This window comes from Lepidochelys kempii, chromosome 4, assembly GCF_965140265.1.
Source record: "Lepidochelys kempii isolate rLepKem1 chromosome 4, rLepKem1.hap2, whole genome shotgun sequence".
NCBI classification, from domain to species: domain Eukaryota; kingdom Metazoa; phylum Chordata; order Testudines; family Cheloniidae; genus Lepidochelys; species Lepidochelys kempii.
The window spans coordinates 58,730,539-58,746,689 of NC_133259.1; the positions used below are offsets into that span (position 1 = coordinate 58,730,539).

Genomic DNA, 16,151 nt, shown 5'->3' on the forward strand with positions numbered 1-16,151 from the left:
CCTTAGAGACTAACCAATTTATTTGAGCATGAGCTTTCATGAGCTATCCGATGAAGTGAGCTGTAGCTCACGAAAGCTCATGCTCAAATAAATTGGTTAGTCTCTAAGGTGCCACAAGTACTCCTTTTCTTTTTGCGAATACAGACTAACACGGCTGTTACTCTGAAACCTGTCATTTTGGAACCTAGTTTTCTTTGTGGACAGTTTTAGTTTGTGTTTGACTTGTTTCCTTGTGGTAGAGAAATAAAGACATTCAAATTTGTGTGTTCAAATGGCACACACACACAGGGAAATTAGAGTATTTATATTTTTAATCTTTCAGAAAGCTTACAACATAACACTACTTTATTTCTTAAAATCCAGAACTTAAACACACAAGAACCCAAGAAAGAGAATGTGGGCTGCTTCCTTAGGCAGAAATGTGCAACTCACCCACCTTGCTCTAGGAAGACTCTGTGCAGACTCAGATCACATGCTTGCCTACAGAGCCCTCTACCCTGCAAGCAGGACCAGAAAAGTTCAGGATGATTTAAAGTGGTAACTTATAATTTTAACACAGTTTCCACTACACCACAAAATTAAGTCCAGAGCTTGTGGAAAGTACTGCCTTGATGTCCCTGGAGCCTGAAGCCATCTAATTTTCCTCAGAACTGATACAGTCAGGCAAGGTCACAGCAGGTTTCCTTATGCTGCCCAAGCAATGTGCCTCAGCACTGACTTGAACAGTCTTGAGAGCTAAGGGTAATTGTGTGCCACTCTGTCGTTGGCCTCCTTGCTGAAAGCACTAAAATGAGAGCTAGCTAGTGCCGGTTGTGGTGATGACTTTGGTGATGTGTGCCAGCTTAACGTTTCATAGATGGAAACACTGAGAAGCGGAACTAAGAGGAAAGATGTCTGTCATAAGCCAGAGCAATAATCGAATCTTGGAACTAATTAATAACTTGTATTCAAAACGAAAATACCCTTGGCAACCTGCACCTCTGCCCCACCAATTCCCTTTCATCTGCTTTCCCTGGTAGTAAAAACCCCAAAACAGTTGTATTTCATAGTTTTGGTAGATTGTGCCCCCTGGCATTCAGGAATGGGCATGGGCTCTGTCCAGGATGCTTTCCCTGGGTGCAACTTTTGCCAAGAAATGGCAGAAAGTCAGTAGAGTCATGGCTGGATGCATGGGAGGGGTGAGGGAGGGGGGATTTGGCAAGCATGCTGCACCCCAAAATGAATCTTGCACAGTACTCCTAACCCCACTAAAACAAATGGAGTTTCTTGGATTTTGTGTTTCAGAAGTGCCTTGTTTATTATTCCTACTTTTCTAGATAAAACAATGAGACATGGATGAGTCTTCTCTCTCTCACACACACACTCTCACACACTTTACTAGCACTCTACAATGCCAAAATAGTTACAAATTAATTTTATTTTTCTGCTATTAATGTTCATAGAATGTGAGATCATATAATGTAATCTAGTTTGTCACTAATTTGAGAGTAACTAATACAATTTAATTGTATCATCTCCATTATGGTCTACCAAATTAGACTGAGGTCACTGGCTAACATTTTTCTTTTGACGTTATTGTGACATTCTGTAGCTCAGGGAAACATCCAGTACACCCATGTTCATCCTTATAATATGATTGTGTAGTATCTAATGCAAAGTTTGCCATGTCGGGTGTCTTCAGAAGGCTCATGATGCACTGATCATTGTTGTTATAGTAATGTTGTAGTAATCGTCATTATAGAAAAGTTATAGTAATGTTATAGGTTGTAATTTCATGTATATAGTTATGAGGCTCACAATGTGTCCTCATGGCTTAAAGCAAGCCCAGGCAAAAACTCTTCAGAAGCAGAGGGGCAGTTCACACCTCATCAGGGCATGTATGAGACAAACTCAGCCCAGCCTCACAGGAACGAAGGATACTGGCCTAGGCAACAACAAAGGATCTGTTGGACTCTTGAATGAGTCACCCCCCTTCCTTTGGTCAGTTTGGGACTGCAACGAGGTAATGCTCACCTGACTCTGGGGGGGGGGAGGGGGGAGGAAGCCAAGAGGGAAGAAAGAACATGATTAAAGGGAGAGACTTTGCCATGCTCTTTCTCTCTCTTCCACTTACATTACCACCAAGCGACTGAAGCGCTCATCAATGGGGAGAGCCTGGCTGAAGGTCAACCATCTAGCCAGTAGTGAGAAGCATCTAAGTTGGTAAGGGCATTGAAAGTGTTAAGATCAGCTTAGAATGCGTTTTGCTTTCATTTCATTTGACCAAATCTGATTTGTTATGCTTTGACTTATAATCACTTAAAATCTATCTTTGTAGTTAATAAATCTGTTTGTTTATTCTACCTGAAGCAGTGCGTTTGGTTTGAAGCATGTCAGAGACTCCCCTTGGGAGAACAAGCCTGGTACATATCAATTTCTTTGTTAAATTGGCTAACTCATATAAGCTTGCAGTGTCCAAAGGGCAAAACTGGACACTGCAAGACGGAGGTTCCTAGGGTTGTGTCTGGGACCGGAGATATTGGCTAGTGTAATTCAGTTGCACAATCCAAGGAGCAGCTTACATGCGAGACGCTGTGTGTCAACAGTCCAGGAGTAGGGATTCTCACAGCAGGGCAGGGTAAGGCTGGCTCTTAGAGTACGTAGAGTTTCAGAAAGCCTTTGACAAGGTCCTTCACCAAAGGCTCTTAAACAAAGTAAGCTGTCCTGGAATAAGAGGGAAGGTCATTTCATGGATCAGTAACTGGTTAAAGGAAACAAAGGGTAAGAATAAATGGTCAGTTTTCAGAATGGGGTAAATAGTGGTGTCCCTCATGGATCTGTACTGGGATCAGGACTGTTCAACATATTCATAAATGATCTGGAAAAAGACGTAAACAACAAGGTGGCAAAATTTTCAGATGATATGAAACTACTCAAGATAGTTAAATCCAAAGCGGACTGCAGAATTACAAAGGGACCTCACAGAATTGGGTGAATGGGCAACAAACTGGCAGATGAAATTCAATGTTGATAAATGCAAAGTAATACACATTGGAAAACATAATTCCAACTCTACATATAAAATGATGGGGTCTAAATTAGCTGTTACCACTCAAGAAAGAGATCTTGGAGTCCTTGTGGATAGTTCTCTGAAAACATCCACTCAATGTGCACTGGCAACCAAAAAAATGAACAGAATGTTGGGAATCAGATAATAAGATAGAAAATATCATATTGCCTCTATATAAATCCATGGTACGCCCACATCTTGAATACTGCTTGCAGCTGTGGTCACCCCATCTCAAAAAACATATATTGGTATTGGAAAAGGTACAGAAAAGGGCAACAAAAATTAATGGGGTATGGGACAGCTTTCATATAAGGAGAGATTAATAAGATTTGGACTTTTCAGCTTGGAAAAGATATGACTAAGGGGGGATATGACAGAGGTCTATAAAATCATAACTGGTGTGGAGAAAGTAAATAAGGAAGTGTTATTTTCTCCTTCTCATAGCACAAGAACCTAGGGGTCACCAAATGACATTAATAGGCAGCAGATTTAAAACAAACACATAAGTATTTCTTCACACAATGCACAATCAACCTGTGGAGCTCTTTGCCAGAGGATGTTGTGAAGGCCAAGACTATAACAGGGTTCAAAAGAGAACTAGATAAATTCATGGAGGATAGGTCCATCAATGGCTATTAGCCAGGATGGGCACGGATGGTGTCCCTTGCTTCTGTTTGCCAGAATCTGGGAATGTGCAACAGGGGATGGATCACTTGATCATGACCTGTTAGGTTCACTCCCTCTGGGGCACCTGGCATTGGCCACTGTTGGAAGACAGGATACTGGGCTCGATGGACCTTTGGTCTGACCCAGTATGGCCATTCTTATATTCTAATCCCATGTTGTCTGCAGTGTTGTTTTAGCCATGTTGGTCCAAGGATCTTAGAGAGAGAAGGTGGGTGAGGTAATATATTTTAAAGCAATATGTTTCAATCCTGTCCACGAAGGATCACCCGTAAAGGTGAATGTGTAGTCCATCCTTCTTAACCACTCTCTGCTCAGACTGCAAACAAAGGTGCTAAAATGTAGGTTGTGGTAGGGGTGTGTGATGTGGACTGTCCACTAGAAATTAGACTGAGCACACAAAGTCATTTCACATAGGTCACTGAACACCAATTGGTAGATTACCACTTTGTCAGTACCAATTTGGGCTGGATTTTGAACTGCTGCTGTAGAAATGAAAGAATCCATAATCCCATTATCAAACCCCGAACCATCCCATCTTCCAAATACTTTGTTTTATAATCTGATCAAATCCTCCTTCTCTACCATGGATTCAGACAGGGTAAACTCCAAATTTGTTGAGAAGATGAAAGAGGAGTAAACAGTAATGTGTCTTCATTGTTCATGTTCCACTGGGAACCAGGCCTCACTGACTAATACAATTTCTTTTAGGCAATTCAGCACATTTTAAGATTTTCTTTTAAATTATTTCTGAGTAGATAGTGAGGCTTCGGAATGTGATCTTTCAATTTTGAATATTGCATATATGTTTTGTAGTTGGGTCTGGGTTATTAAATATGCTGTTCATGGCTGGTAATATTATTATTCACAAATTAAACAAATCTCAGCATTTTGATAATTCAGTCCTGGGTGCTATAACGAACGCTAGGGTAAACAGAAAAATAAATGTCCGCTTTTCAGTAAAAAAGGCTAAACGACATGCCTCATTTAGTTCTATTTAGAAACAATTTTATCTCTGCATGTGATGCTATGATAGTGCTTGTTGAACTGTAATTTTATTGGTGACAATAATGCATTTTTCTGTAATGCTATTACTCTATTTCTCACCCCCCCAACACGCTTAGCTCCAATTTTATGATTAATAATTTCAATATAATTTTCATTTTAAAAAAGAATGATAATCTAGGCCATATACATTTTGTAAGGTTTCCATGGTAACAGTTTCTCTGAGTGGAGAACTGGCTGTTTGTAGTTTCCACAGAAACCACTCCCTGCTGAGACAGGTGCCTTGAAGGGAAGGGTAGAGAATATAAATGAGAGAGACAAAAAGACACACACAGGCAGAGCAATGTCATATGATCTCTGCAGCATCTGTACACTGTAGCAAAGCCAGTCATATTTTTTTTATGTTTTTAGTTTATCGTTTTTCATTGCAAGACCAGCTTCCCTATTCTCCAGTCATGTAAACTTTGATTTGCCAATCCCTCACCTCCATGGAGCTGGCTTTGTGGCCTGTGATTTGGAAATGTTCCATGCCTACAGAGAACTGAAACTGGTTACGTCAGATGTTAAGGTCCAGGGCTCTGAGAATCACTGCATGGGAACATGTAAATGGTAAATGAGAGCTTTCATTTTTTTTTCTGAAAGATTCAACAAAGCTGGATATGGAAACATTTCCTTTTAAAATGAAGAAGGGGAGGGGAGGAGTAATTCTTTATTAATTCTGAAGAAGGTGGGTTTTGTTCTCATTTGGGGGTAAAAATGCCTTGTTAAGGAAAATGTCTGGTGAAAGGTCAGATAACAGTAAAAGATAAATGAACTTTGTTGTCAGCTTTTGCTAGGTAAGGAGTGTTTCTATTTTTAATGGCATTGTGAAAAAGCATTGAATACTACTTCAGAAGAAATAGTGTTGATTTATTTTATTTCTTCAAGGACAATAACACCCTGACATTTGTTCAAGGGTTAGTGTCGCCATAACTACAGATTAACATGCTGGCTGCTTCATCTTCATCCTATCATCTCTCTGCCTCTTTATGAGGGAAACAGGCTGACATGGTTATTAAATCTGGCAGCTGAGTTGCATGCACATAGGAAGCAAGGAGAGCAGAGCATATAGAAAATGAGTAGCTTTCAGATAGCAGCCTTCTTTTCACTGCTACCAGGCTTGAAAGGCAGTCTATAAAAAAGCTCTTTCTCTTCTTTGTGCTGGATCAGTGCACAAATATCGCAAACACAATTGCAAATGTAAGTATTCCTGGCCTGTGTGCTGCTTTCAGATTGCTAATTAAGGTTTCTAACTCCAGTGTTCTGGTTGAAAAAGCAGTGAGATGAAAGCCAAAAACATCCCCAGTGAGAATGTTTCTTTGCAGTATTGTAATGGTTTTCAGTGAAAATGTTAGAGAGAGAAGGGGATCCTTGGTAGATTTACGGAGCAAATAGGTTACAATTGTGTCAGTTGATTTTTAGGATTTCTGTACTGCTTTGTTTGTGACAGGAAGAGCCAGAAGCCTGATAGAAATGCTATTACTGTAGATAGTATTTGAGGTACAGGAAGAAAGATACCTCTGCATAAAGAGACTATTTGCAAGCACAAAATAGAAATTTCTCCTGGCATTTTTCACCTGGAATCTGTTTGTATTTTAAAAAAAAAGAACATAGAATTGGACTTCTGATTAAGAAATTCTACAGTAACTTATTATAGAAGAAAAACCAAATCCCCATCATCGGGGTACTATTTAGCTTGCATCTGAACTGAAAAGAACAATGAAAATAGCAGGGTGAGCAATGCATGTTTTTCATTAAATCTCTCACTCTTATGTAGTGGGAGATGAGCTTTGTTTGCTGTAAGGCATGAATACAGAATAACATGGTGGTTGGGAAGCAGTGGAGTTGCAGGTTTCTCAGCGCTGCAGACAGGAATTGTAAACAAGAACACAGGTGTTGGTTGGTATGTTTTGTGCTTTTTATAACCTGATCATAGCATCTTGGTTTACAATCTCCTGTATAATGCAAGCATTTTATAGCATGGTTACTCCACTGCAGTGAATTTCAGTTTATAGCTGGTGAACTCTTAATATGTTATGAATGAAATCTGCATATTCAAAACAATCTGCAACCAGTACTGCTTACAAATTTCAGATAATTACACCAGAAATGCCTGCCATGTCCAGTTTGTTTGAGTTGTCATGTCATGTTTATTTATTTACAGGGTTTGTTATTTACTAGGGGCTGTCACAGTACTGTGAACCCTTTATGACCCATGCAAACATTTAATTATTGCAGTTCTTTTAAACAGGTGACCAGCATCAAGTGATTATGAAGGTTTTGTTTGTTTCATGTATCACTGTATGGCAAATAAAGGGCCAAATGCATCCCTGGTGTAACTCCAGTGATGTCAATGTAGTTACACCAGGGATGCATTTGGCTGTCTTTGCTGAAATTGGGGCACCACTGAACATGTAGATGTCTCTCCATTGCAGCTACTTATGCCTCCCGCCCTGCTTATATATGGCGATGAACATGTGCCTTCACCATTAGCTATATATGAAAATGGTCATCTTTGATCACAATTGGTAGAGTTAGGTTTCCCCAGGCAGATTGGCAGCAAACCAACTGCTGAGGCAAGTGGTGACCTCTAAGGACTACGTCTATCTCAAACATGTAAAAAGATTAAAATAGCAGAAATCGAGGGTAGTGGAGTTAGGGAAAGGTTGCCAGCTGGGGATGGCATTAACCTAATGGTAGCTTATTCAATAAATGCTGAAAGCCAAAAATAAGTCCCTTGAATATAGAGAAATTATCTATGACTTCACTGAATCTATTCAAAAGTTCTTCCAGGAGGATTTGGAACAGGGTTTAAAAATCTGTGCAGGATCTTTCTATCTGCTGTGCTTCAGTTCAGAATCCAAGATTATATTCTCTCTCTCACACACACACACACACACACACACACACACACACACACACACACAATGGGGGGGGGAGGGGACAGACTAAGAAAAACTGTTTTCTGTTTCAGTTGTGCTACATATTGTACCAGATTTCATCCAAAAAAGTTCCATCTCTGCTCTGAACTGATCGTGCCTAAACAAAGTTCAGTGATGCACAGATATGCAGTGAAATTTGCAAATATGTGCACTGACTTTTTAGGCATATGCTCACTGAATGTTAAACAACCCTTGCAGTTCCTGGTGCTGCTGCCCAGAGACAGAGCTTCACTTTCTATTATGTGCATTAGTGATATTAGACTTTTTTTTTTTTTTAAGCACTGGAGTCTGAACATCCTTGTGTGTGCGCTACTGGGTTCTACCTCTTTGCAGATAATTTTTTTCCTGAAATGGGAGAGAGAGTACACAAGCAGCCTTCCAATATAGGGAGCACTAATGGAACTAAATGTTGTCTGGTTTGTTTGTTTTTTCTGCAAAATACTTTGGATAGGTGTAAAACTGCCAGATTCGCTACCTTGGTATGGTATGGAAAAGCTAGATTGACTATTTGGCTGAGCTATGGGCTAACCTATTATTTTAAGGTTGGTCTCATCCTGAGAGTACTAACGGGGAGTACAGTCCACTCTTGACATTTACTATTGCAGTAGTTACATTTATCCTGGAATTTTTGGTATTCTCCATTCTAAAGGTAAAGGCTGGGGTGTAATAAATGGCAAGATATTAATTTATAGTAAATCCATAACCATCTTCATTACGCAATGAGGTACTGAAGATGAAGAAGATCCTCTTCTCCATAGTTTCCTTGTTTTTTTTCCCCCCAGACCAGGGCCCTGCCTCCCTCCCAGTTACTCCTCCCCACAAGGAAAATTACCCTTCCTATTTTCTTAGCACCCTTTTGCCCTAAAACTAGAACAAACTTTGCGCCCTAAGCTGACTGAGAGACTTGAGCTCATTGTCCACTTCATCTTTACTGCCAGCATTGAATAACTTTAGTCTCTATGTTGGTTTTTCTTTCCCCTCAGTTCTCTAGGCAACACTCCTTCTCCCTCCTGAATCCCAGCAAGAGGAAGCAAAGTAGGTCAGGACAATTTTCCATAAATATTCTGCTGAATTTTGCAACAAATATTTTTCAGGCCTGTTTGTGTTTTCTCTTTCCATGTAAATGCTGTGATTTGAGCTTTACTAGCATTCATGCCCGAGATCTAACTGGAGAAATAGAATTATGCTGGGGGTGCAATGCCATCATCCTTCACCATTTTGTGACAGGCCGGGTGTTTTCAGAGACCTTTCCCCCTCTACAGCAGTGGTTTTCAAAGCCGGTTTGCCACTTGGCCAGGGAAAGCCCCTGGCGGGCAGTACCGGTTTGTTTACTTGCCGTGTCCGCAGGTTCGGCTGATCGCGGCTCCCACTGGCTGCGGTTCGCCGCTCCAGGCCAATGGGGGCTCTGGAAAGCAGCGCGGGCTAAGCGGACTGGCTTTGAGAACCACTGCTCTACAGTACTTCCAGTTATCGGTGTGCTCGGTCTCTCAACGTTTCAAAAGAGTCTACTGGGTGTGGCTTGTTAATGAAGGTTGGGTACAGCTAGATGCCAGGTCACAGCTTGTCTTACAATTCCTCCCTGCTGCACTCAGCTTATACCTGATCTGGTGGGTCCTTGCAGCAAATACTTGTAAGCTGTCTTTCTCCAAGCAGCTCTGTTGCAAGAGTCAGCTAACTCTGGGGCACAGCAGCTTACCTGCCAGTTGCCATCCCTTCCTATGACAAACTCTCCCTTTTAAGCTTTCTTCCTCCAAGTGCAACAGGCTTGCAGGTGTGCCTGTTTACTATAGGTTGAGCCCACAGGAGCACATTAGTCTTTTCCTGATGGGGGTGGGGGTATGTGACAGCAGAGTGGACCTGGACACCATTGTGCTAGGCACTGTATAAACACAGAACAAAAAGAGTCTCTTCTCCAAAGAGCTAACAACCTATTTTAAATACAAAATCAAAAAGTAAGTGGCAGGGTAAGAAGCAGTGAACATTTTAAATAGGTCCTGTCAAATGCTACATCACAAATGTACTTTCCTCCAAGGCAAATAAATCCATGCAGTGGCTCTGGGAAATAACTTTATATAATTAAACAAATATATTGTAATAGTTAAGAAACTACACTAGGTTTGTTTATTCCTCTTTCAGGAAACCAGGATCATCTTTGGTTAATTGGGATTATTGTCTATATTTTAAAAAAAAATCAAAATAGATTATTGCAGTGTTACAGGGACACCTTCACTTTAATAATAGTCATGCTTCTGTCTGAGATTTTTTTTTACTTTCTTTCATTACAGCACCAAAGAATTCTTTAACTGAAGTAGATTAGAGAAAATAATTTTCCTCCATTTTTTCACTTTGTCTACTTTGTGCATTTAACAGTGTAATGACTCCCACTTTAGCACTAAAGTACAGAGCTCTACCATATGAGATATCAATATAACTCCACTAACAGGCAGCAGTAGTAGGCTGTTATCCTCTATATGGACTAGCCCCTGGAGGTGGACATGGCATACACTTCGCAGTTGTGTTATAATAGCACCTTGTTTGTAATCAGGTTCACTGTTTCCCCTGTGTAGTTAATCAGTTAGTTAATCTCAATTGTTGTTTACATGGGTCTTTCACACAGCACTGGATAGAGGAAAATATTTTTTAAACAACCAAATAAATAGGAAAATGAGTCAATGGAGTTATTCCTGATTTAAACTGGCATTAGCGAGAGCTCCAGAATGAAACACTGACTGGTGATGATCTTGAACCACTATAAAATAAGTTTAGGCACATTATGCAAACCAGAAGTGGAATTAGAACACACTTTTCATTAAAAACTGTGATGAAAAATGAAGAAGGTTAGAACTCAATTACAATAAGTAATGAGTTAAGTCTGATACAAAGTATTTCCATTGAGTTGAATGGGCTTTGGATCAGGCCCTTATTATGGTTCCACACAGACCAAATACTCTTGTATTTGACATCTCAGATCACAGAACACATTAGATCTCTTCTTCTGCTCCAAAACCAGGTTGCTTGTTAAATCCTGATAAATAGTTGCTTTAATAATTGAAATTGCATAAATGAAACTCCATTTGGCCGTTGTTGTCCTCCAGTAGCAAAAGACTGCAGAACCTATTTTGTCGTTTGACAAGATGATTGTTTAAAGCATGTTTAAAAAACTTGAAGCTCTCTTTCTCTTCTTATTTTCAAATGTGAAAGGAGATACAGTAATTGTCAAGAAAGCATACACTTCCATTAAAACTACACATCTCCTTACTGTATTGTTAAATTACAGTTTAACCAGTTTTCTCGTTTGCCATTTGAATCTAAGTTACTTACATACATATATATATGTAGCCAGTAGTCATTCAGGAGGATACCAAAATCCATTTAGATATTTTTTTTTGTTAGTATATAATTAAAAATGGCGTAAATCTTTCTGTGACCTGATTCAAAATAGTCCTGACCCACTGGTAATGTTTCCCTTAAGGTTTTTAATATCCAACTATTAATTTAATGATGTGTATTCATCTAAATTGAATCACCTCAAGAAAACATAAACATGAATTATGAAACAGTTGGGGGCCATTGATAATGATTCCTTTAAGCCCATTAGTATAGAGTCATTATGTTAATGGAGTATATTCACCCACATTTAATCACATCACCAAAACATTAACATTAAATACCCACATATAACAGCTATAACATAGTTCATGCCCATCAAAGAATAACTTCACACATTCATTCATGCAGGCTCTGATCCTGCATTGTGATCCTTGCAGGTGGACAAGGTGTCTCTCTACAGGAGCAGCAGACTGTCAGCATGGGTTACAGTGCTTTAGTTAGTACTGTCTGATAACACCTAGCCCCTTGCTCCCCTCCCATCTCAGCTGTAGATTTCAGTAGTAGTGCTGGCTGGAAAACAAGAATTCAGTTTCCTGAAAACTTTTGAGGTTTTGGCATTTGGTTTTGTTCTGCACTGGGACAAAACTGGGACCCTGAGAACTTTTAATGAAAAAATGAGGGACCAAGAGACCCTGGGGTGGCCAGTAGCCCACTGGTTAGGGCACTCCCCTGGGATGTAGAAAACACAATTTCGAGTCCCTACACTGACTCTCTCTCTCTCTCTCTCTCTCTCAGCCACTCTGCGTAAATTATTAAATATTCACTGGGCCAGAGAGCGGGGCTGAGACTGTAGCCTGGTGGTTAGAGCACTGAATTAGGCAGAGAAGGGAGTTAAACCTAGATCTCCCAGAACGCAGGTAAGTACTCCAATCACTGTGTTGTTGGCTATTCTGTGGTCCCTCTCTCCCTTTGCTGGTTTTGACAGAGATTTCATCCTGGACTTGAGAAATCGTCCTGTCAAAAGCAGTATGCTTCCACAAAAAGTTTTGGTTTGATTAATCGGTCTTTTCCAACAGACAAACATTTCAGTGAAAAATTCCCAGTTAGCTCTATACAGTAATACATCATACAGTTGTAAACACTGCCTTTTGCGCTCGCTTTTTTTTTAAAGCCAGTGTGTGAACTAGGAGGCATTTATCATGTACATAAGTTAGGGCTGAACCTGCCATCCAGTCTCAGACAAAACTCCCATTAACTTGCAAAACCATCATATAGTATGATCTTCAGTTCTGAAGGTTGTGTTATCCCATTTATTCAATTTGTACATACTCTTCGGATCATCATCATCCTGGAGAGGGTGGACAAATTGAATAAATGGGATAACATAACTCTGCATATTTCATAAATGTTCCATCTACCTAGACATTTATATTATACCCATCACTATGATTTCTAGCACTGGGTTTTTATTAGGTGTGACGGGGACAGGCCAGATGGCAACATGAGTGGCGGAAGGCAGGTATATTAGCTCCAGGATAAGCAGGTCCCTTTTCCCTTGGTAACTGAACAGAGGTTACTCTAGGTTAATTAGGACACCTGAGGCCAATCAAGGGCCTGCCAGAACCTGTTAAAAGCCTCCCCTCCATCCAGATAGGGGCATGTGATAGGAGCTGAGGGAGGAAGGTGAGCTACTGGAGAGTTGGGCAGTGCAGATGCTGACAACCACCAGGAGAGAAACCACACAGGTACAGAGGCAAAGAGTGGAAGAATCCCCGCTCAATGTGGCAGATGCTCCTTCTGGGCCCCAGAGGGCTGAGGGAAGAGAGCCCGCCAGAGGGGAGAGACTGAAGTGACTGTTGGGTCTATTACCACCATGCCTGGAGGGGCTACCAGAGACTGAGAGGCTCCCCTTCCCTCTCCCTGTCAAGGAAGCTGGGAGGAACCCTGCTCCGGCGGGGGGTGTTGACAGCAAGCCCAGGGGTGTGGGGAAAATTCTGACAGAGAACGGAATACCCTGGCCCACTGCTAAACAGAAGCGCGGGACCCACCAAGTCCGAGAAGAAGCTCTGTCATGTAGGGTATAAACCTAGCAGTGTATTTAGTAATATTAAACACTATGTAAGCACAAGGGGCCCATGCTGCTGTGGCTTTTGGAAGTACACTGTGACTTTGAATGTCCTCATTTTTGTTACTTTAAATTCTGAATTATAGTTGGCAGTAACATAGATTTTTGGATTGATTGATTGTACAATTTATGTAAGTAAGGTAACATACACCTAATCAACAGTCAGGATCGATATCAGCCAAAATCAGATATACCCTCACAGTCACAGGGTTGTCTGTTCAATAAAGCAACTAAACTAATGCAAGCCTCTGAACATGAAGGGCCATTGTATCCCCTTGAATGCCTTTTCGGCATCCGAAGAAATGAAGAATGTTTTTCTTATATTACAGAGAACAATGAACAATGTGGTATTGAAAGATTACTTGAGGGCATGTAAATACTCATAAATCCAGCTTGATCTGGTTGGATGAAGGGTTATTTTATCAAGCTAGATGGCTAGTAGTTTGACAAGGATTTTGCAGTTCTTATTAGTTAAGGGATAATAGGACAGGTAGCTCTTTTTCTGAGGCAGTAATTTGGTTCCCAAAGGGATAAACTAGAAGGCCAAATAATTTATCCTCATGAGAGATCTTGCTTATTATCAAGAAGGTCAGGGTATCGTCTCCAGTCTTTCTCCATTAAACAGCACCATTACACATGCTAACCCAATTAAAAATATACTATAAACTAGAATGAACCCCAAGTGTGCTTGTTCAGCCCTTGTGCTTGCCACTCCCTAGTGCTGAGTCTAGTTGTCAGCACCTTGCGATTCACGTCCTACTTTAAGTGATGCTGACCTGGAAATCTATCGGTTGTAGTTGTTGGTTAGGGCCACAAACGGAGTAAGATACACAAGAGAAGGTTAGACTTAGTCTATTCCACATTCCTCTAATTCAGTTCTAAAAAAGGGGAATCAAGGATCTGGGGTGGGAGAGGAGTGGGATGTACTGAACAAGGAGGGAACAAGGTGTCATCCAAGCAGTTATGTTCTGGAGTTGTAATGCAGTGATACAGCTCCATGGTTTGACTGGCTGAGAATTTCCCTGAGAGTATAATCAGTGCTATGGGGCAGTAAGAGAAAAGGCTAATATCTGATTTTTCATAATTGATAGATTTATTGGGTGAAATACTGCTCCCACTGAAGTCATAGATGCATAGCTTTTAAGGCCAGAAGGGACCATTTTGATTGCCTAGCCTGAGTTCTTGCCTAACATGTAGAGCTGTTTGAAATTTAGAAGTTTCATTTGGGGAAAACTTCATTTCAAACTTTTCATTTCATGGGTTTTTCATCTCGGTTTTATTATCTTTACATTATTTCATGACACGTTAACAGTTGACCTGCATAATATACGTGCACTACTACTGCTGTATCTCATGATGTAGTAGTTGAAACACTGTATTTTTAATTTATTTTGTTTTTAAAATCATTAAAGGCAGCTGCTACTTTGTACTCATTGAAACATCTTCTTTTCTAGATCAAAGTGACTCCTGTTTGTGTTGTAATGAAATAATTTGACACTTGTATTATTTCAACTATTATGTCAATTGTGGTATGTCCAGACTAATCATGCTGACATGTCGTGAAACAATGCAAAAGTAATAAAAATCAAATGTACATGATAAAAAAAAAAAATTGAAACCAAACTTGGTCATTTTCTGGGGGGAGGGAGTTTCTAAATGTTTTTCTTTCATGAGAAACTTTGTCAAAATTTGTCCAAAAATGGTTTAATCAAAACAGCTTTTTTAAAAAAAACCGTTTTAATAAAAGTATTCCGATCAGCTCTAATAACACAGATCAAAAAGCCCCACCCAGTAATTACTATGTCAGTCCCATAACTTCTGTTGGAGCTATAGTATATAGAAAGATATCCAGTCATGATTTGAAGACAAAGTGATGGAGAATTCACCAGAACCCTAAGTAAATTATTCCAGTGTTTAGCTACCCTGACTGTTGTTTTTTTGCCATTGACTTCAGTGGGGCAACAGTGTGGCCCCACTGCATTTTAGAGGATTTTAAAGACTGAAGGGAAAGTCTATATACTGAAAGATTTAGTAAGCTTTTTCTATAAAAGGCATTATAATTAATTGACTAGTGTGTATGCCCTTCACTGGATTGAATCTGAACTTCTAGAATGTGTGTCATAAGTGCTATTCTGCAGACAGTGATTCCTCATTAATTCTGGGGGCCTGTTTTAGGAATAGGAGGATTTGTTTTTTTGACTTGAAAATCTAAATGCCAGTGGTGTGCAGTCTAGTGACAAATGTGAAACCCTAGGTGGTCATAGATTTGTTACAATATATTTAGCCCACAGACAAATTTTAAATCAGTCATTAGTAAATGCTCAGGCATTAGGTAATTACTAAGTAAAAGGTAGAGCAATGAGGCTGAAAATTGGTTAAAGAATTAAATCAACTAATGCCCAACTTATATTAGCATATCTGGTGCTCCTGAGGCTAGGTGTTTTATTAACTATAGGCCACGTTTTGTCCTTTATACATAAAAAATGTTCATACTGAATTTTCAAGGCAGAAATTTGGCCCTCTTGTCGTCCAAACTTATCATAATGATCCCCACATCCGCTGATGCCCTCTCTTTTCCCACCAAAATGGAGATTGGTTGATGTAGTTTTGAAAATGTATGTGAGAATTTTTTTCAGTGTATTTTAATTTATTGTTTAATCATTAAAGGTCAGTTTTCAAGTAACACTCAGGCTTGTGACATGCTAGCTTGGTGTAGAGCTCATTATGAACACCAGTGCATGGACTCATGTAAAATCCTGTACTCTTAGAAATCAATAGTTATTGATGAGAAAAGAAGCAATTATTTTCATTGTAATTAGTGGGATGCTAGTGAAGGGTTGGTTAGGCTTTGACCTTGACGCTTCACACACTGAAAATAAATAATTTCTGCTAATTCATTATTCCAAATAGCCTGTCTCAGAAAATGTAAACACAGAAGAAATAGTGCACACATCACTGTTGTTTTTACATCAGGGAA

General features: G+C 39.9%; 1 protein-coding gene across 1 annotated transcript in view; it reads left to right on the top strand.

The window, feature by feature from the left end:
• The first annotated feature begins 5,875 nt into the window (after positions 1-5,875).
• The window catches only part of TRIM2 (tripartite motif containing 2), a 127,700-nt gene continuing 117,424 nt past the window's right edge, over positions 5,876-16,151 (top strand). Inside the window, exon 1 of the mRNA XM_073341388.1 lies at positions 5,876-5,977. The gene's annotated coding sequence lies outside the window, so the exon portion shown is untranslated. The remainder of the gene's footprint in view (positions 5,978-16,151) is intronic.